Genomic DNA, 4911 nt, shown 5'->3' with positions numbered 1-4911 from the left:
TAATTCTTTCTTTTCTTGAGATAGGGTCTCACTCTGTCACCAGGCTGAAGTGCAGTCCAGCGATCACTGCAGCCTCAACTGCCCAGGCTCAAGCGATCCTCCCACCTCAGCCTCCTGAGTAGCCCTAACCACAGGCACACAATACCATGCCTGGCTAATTTTTTTATTACGCGTAGAGACAAGGTCTCACTATGTGGCCCAGGCTGGTCTTGAATTCCTGGGCTTGAGCAATCCTCCCGCCTTGGCCTCTCAAAGTGCTGGGCTTACAATCATGAGCCACTGTGCCCAGCCTCATTCATTGCTTTTTTTTTTTTTTTGAGACAAAGTTTCGCTCTTGTTGCCCAGGCTGAAGTACAATGGTGTGATCTCAGCTCACTGCAACCTCCGCCTCCCAGGTTCAAGCGATTCTCCTGCCTCAGCCTCCTGAATAGCTGGGATTACAGGCATTCACCACCATGCCTGGCTAATTTTGTATTTTAAGTAGAGACGGGGTTTCTCCATGTTGGTCAGGCTGGTCTCAAACTGACGACTTCAGGTGATCCGCCTGTCTCGGCCTCCCAAAGTGCTGGGATTACAGGCGTGAGCCACGGCGCCCAGCCTTTTTCTTTTTTTTTTGAACAGGGTCTATGCTCTGTCCCCCAGGCTGGAGTACAGTGGCACCATCTTGGCTCACTGCAACCTTGAACTCGTGGCTTAAGCCATACTGTCACCTCAGCCTCCCAAAGCACTGGGATTACAAGTGTGAGCTCCCACAGCTGGCCTGAAAAAACAATTCTTTTTTTTTTTTTTGAGATGGAGTCTCGCTCTGTCACCCAGGCTGGAGTGTTGTGGCCTGATCCCAGCTCACTGCAAGCTCCACCTCCTGGGTTCACGCCATTCTCCTGCCTCAGCCTCCCGAGTAGCTGGGACTACAGGCGCCCGCCACCTCACCCGGCTAGTTTTTTGTAGTTTTTAGTAGAGACGGGGTTTCACCGTGTTAGCCAGGATGGTCTCGATCTCCTGACCTTGTGATCCGCCCGTCTCGGCCTCCCAAAGTGCTGGGATTACAGGCTTGAGCCACCGCCCCCGGCTACAATTCTTAAAGAAATTATTCTGTGGAGCTGAGACTCACAACTACTCTGAGGAGTGGGAATCTCTCAGGCCCAGAGAGGTTGGGTGAGCTAACTCGTCACCCAGCATGGGGCACAGAAAAAGGACCTGAGCTTCACTGCTGACCAGCAAGGAACCCTCTGAGCAGAGAAACTAAGGCAGGAGAGGGGCAGTCTCTGAACAAGAGGACCCAGAGGTACCACAGGCCTCATGACCAGAGGCCGGGTCCCTCTCTCCCATAGGAGCTCAGACTTGGGGTCCTGGGCTGTCCACCCAGGAGCAGCCAGACTCAGAATCCATCAAACTCTTCAGACTCAGAGGCCTTACCTTGACCTAGCCCCACAGGCCTCCTCCAGGGGCTGCCACAGGGAAATTTCTGGGGATCTTCAAAGCCTGCAGCCTTGACGCAAGTGCTGTGGGTTTTTCCCTTCCCACACTGTGTGTGGGGAACCCCCAGGCTCTCCTGACACCAGGGAGGCTCCCTCATCCCCCAAGGTGTCTAGGCTGCTTGGGCCCATGGAGCAAGTGCCCCTCTTGGCCCCCAGCAGTGCTATTCCCACTGTTTCTGGATCCCTAAGTGGGAATCCTTCACATCAGTCGGTTCTGGGCACCCACACTCCTTCCTGTCCCGGTCTCACCTAGATTCACCCTCCAGAAAGCAGTGAGCTCCCTGACTGTCCTCCTCCAGGAAGGCAGCGGCCTCGGGCGGACCAGACGCCACTGCCCACTCCCTGCCCTCCATCCTTCACTCTCCCCAAGCAGCGCTCCCCTTCCCTGTTCACTAGGCAAACAGGCTCTCAGGCCCCCCATCTGCATCCTCCTCAGTCGTGCTCCTTCTGTTCCTCCCACCCTTCCCAAGACGCCCCCATCCAGCGAGCTCCTCCTTCCTGCGCCCTCCGCTGGCTGCTTCCCCGGGCGGGCGTCCTCTCACTTAGCCCGGGTGCTCCCCTCCGGCTCCGCGTCCTCCCCTACCCCGAGGAGCCCTGCCCTTCCCACGTCCAGCCCCGCAGCCCCGCCGCGCCCCGTAGGGAGCACCCTCGTCTGCGGCCAGCCAGGCCTCCCCGTCTTGGCAGCCCCGTACCTGAGCCAGAGCCGAACTGGGAAGGCCGCGGCAGCCGGGTCGGCGGAGCCGGCAGATAAAGGGGCGGCTGGGCAGCGGCCCCGCCCCAAGCCGGGGGAGGGCGGGCGGCCTCGGGCGCTCCGGCTGCAGCCGCCTCCCCGGGCCCGGGCGATGCCGAGCGTCCCGCACCCAGCCCGCTGCGCACAAGCAGCTCTGCCCCGGCCGGCCCACGTGTTGCACGCGCGAGAGAGGGGTCGGCCGCGTTGAGGCGGTGTCTCAGGACTTCTTGTGGCGTCACATAGATGGGGAGACCAAGGCCAGGGAGCGGACTCCCGGGGCTCCTCGGCGCGGGGCTGCGGCCGCGCTTCTCGCACTTCGGGACGACGGGAAGCGCAGCTTCCGGCTTCTGGGCCCGGCTGACCCTGGGAGGGTTGAGGAGGGTGGCCGCAGGAGAGTGGCTGAGTTTCCCAGCTACAGCCCGGCCGGCCCCCACGCTCACTCAGCGCACTCCGCACCCCCGCTCCCGAGGCCATTCTGCTCGAGATACGCCCCAGCGTTCGCACCTTCATTTCTCTGCTGGGGCAGCTCCAACCCCTCCTTGGGCACCCCTGGCTTCTTGAAGTTCCCACCCGAAACCCGCCCCTCGGGCAGCTTCCCCAGCTCTGCCCAGCCGAGTGCACCCAGCCTGGACCTGTATTCAAACACCCACTCTCTATCCTCTGGTGTTACACCTTCCCAGCTCTGGGAGCACCTGAAGGGTGAGGAATCCCTCCACATAGCCGGCCCTCCGTAAATACTGGATCAACAATGCCACAGATTGCCCATTGCTCTAGTATGCAAAGACCTGGAACAGGCAGAATGGGGAGACCCCCACTCTCACGGCTCTTGGGAGCACACAGTCTGCCGGATGGGAGGCCAAGAGGAGACAGTCTAGGAGAAGATGCCGCTCTGCCCTTAGGGAATTCTGAGACCGCTGGGAGAGGCGGTTGTGCCTAAGCACGATGCCAAGATCCCAATCCTCGAGCTCCCGTAACTCACCATGGAACCTTGGGACAGTCTCCTTGTTCTCTCTGGGCCACAGGTTTATTAACTGTAAAATAGAAATAATACCACCAATCTGCCAGCACTGTTAGAAGAATTAAATAAAGCAATGGGCATGAAGGGTCTTTGTCCACTGCAAAGCCCTAGAGGAAGATATATTTCTCTATTATATTTGAAATTAATATAGTCAGGCCAGGCAAGGTGGCCCATGCCTGTAATCCCAGCACTTTGGAAGGCCAAGGTGGGAGAATTGGTTGAGCCCAGGAATTCCAGGTTACAGAGAGACATGATTGTAGCACTGCACTCCAGCCTGGTTGACAGACCCCGTGGAAAGGAAAGGAAAGGGAAAGGGAAAAGAAAGGAGGGGAGGAAAGGGAGAGATAAAGAAGGAAAGGAAGGGAGGGAGGCTAGTTATGTAATCTTAATAGCATGAAACCGGTCTCTCCTTCAACAAGTTCAGACAAACCCATAAGAATTAGTTAAATCTGTTACATGCATGAATAGGAAGAATAGCGTAGAACATCTTCATTTAGAGCTGATAGAGAACAGACAATGAAAACAAGACATTATGGAGAAGACATTCTGCATAATAGAATATATTCTGTTATTGTGAATAAAAATTAAAAACTTGGAAGGTGACTTGGACTCAGCTTTCATTTTTGGAACACCTGCTCCATGCTGGGCTCCTTTCGAAAGCTACAGTTTGTTAATTTATTGCCATGTGCCAATTGGTGCACTAAATAGTTACAGTGACTACCTCCTTTGATCCAGACAGCTCTATAAAGTACATACGATAATTAACCCCTTTTACAAATTGGGAAGCTGAGGCTCAGAGAGGTGACAAGAGAGTTTTCTGTTATCTCATTTAACCCTCATGCATTCCTTTGAGGTGAGTGTGATGATCCTGTAGGGGCTCAGAAAATAATACACCAAAGTCCCCAAAGTGAGGGCCTAAGAAGCAGCCTCAGTCTGGTCCAAAAGTAGTGAATTATCTCAGTTTGATTGTTCAGTCAGTTACAGACCAAACTCCTTGTTCGACTCTTCACCCCTTCTCACTACTGCACTTGATGGATGGATGCAAGCAAAGAAAAAAAAAAGGAAAAAGAAGAAAAGAAAAGAAAAAGCAAACTCCTGTAATCCCAGCACTTTGGTAGGCTGAGGTGGGTGGATCACTTGAGGCCAGGTGTTTGAGACCAGCCTGGCCAACATGGTGAAACCCCATTTCTACTAAAAATACAAAAATTAGCTGGGCGTGGTGGCACACACCTGTAATCCCAGCTACTCAGGAGGCTGAGGCAGGAGAATCGCTTGAACCTGGGAGGCGGAGGTTGCAGTGAGCTGAGATAGCGCCACTGCACTCCAGCTTGGGCAAGAAAGTGAGACTCTGTCTCCAAAAAAAAAAAAAAAAAAGAAAAAAGCAGACTCAAAAGTAGTCTCTGTCCTGCCCTCCTGTCTCTGACCCCTAAGCCATAGAAACTAGAATATCTCTTCCCCAGTGCAGGTCATAGAAACTAGAACCCTTTCCCCCCAAAGCCAGGCATTACACCTAAAAATACTGCTCCAGGCCGGGCACAGTGGCTCATACCTGTAATCCCAGCACTTTGGGAGGCCGAGGCGAATGAACCACGAGGTCAAGAGACTGAGATCATCCTGGCCAACATGGTAAAACCCCGTCTCTACTAAAAATACAAAAATTGGGGGCCGGGCGCGGTGGCTCAAGC

The 4911-nt window shown here is 54.7% G+C and overlaps 1 protein-coding gene across 1 annotated transcript in view; it reads right to left on the bottom strand.

Moving 5' to 3' along the window:
• PAQR7 (progestin and adipoQ receptor family member 7) overlaps window positions 1–2548 on the bottom strand; it is a 15110-nt gene extending 12562 nt beyond the window's left edge. Inside the window, exon 1 of the mRNA XM_023219873.2 lies at window positions 2171–2548. The gene's annotated coding sequence lies outside the window, so the exon portion shown is untranslated. The remainder of the gene's footprint in view (window positions 1–2170) is intronic.
• Between the last annotated feature and the right edge of the window lie 2363 nt (window positions 2549–4911).

This window comes from Piliocolobus tephrosceles, chromosome 1 (genome assembly GCF_002776525.5).
Source record: "Piliocolobus tephrosceles isolate RC106 chromosome 1, ASM277652v3, whole genome shotgun sequence".
NCBI classification, from domain to species: Eukaryota; Metazoa; Chordata; class Mammalia; order Primates; family Cercopithecidae; genus Piliocolobus; species Piliocolobus tephrosceles.
Note: the sequence above shows the minus strand (reverse complement) of the source record. Positions and strands in the feature narration are given on the sequence as shown.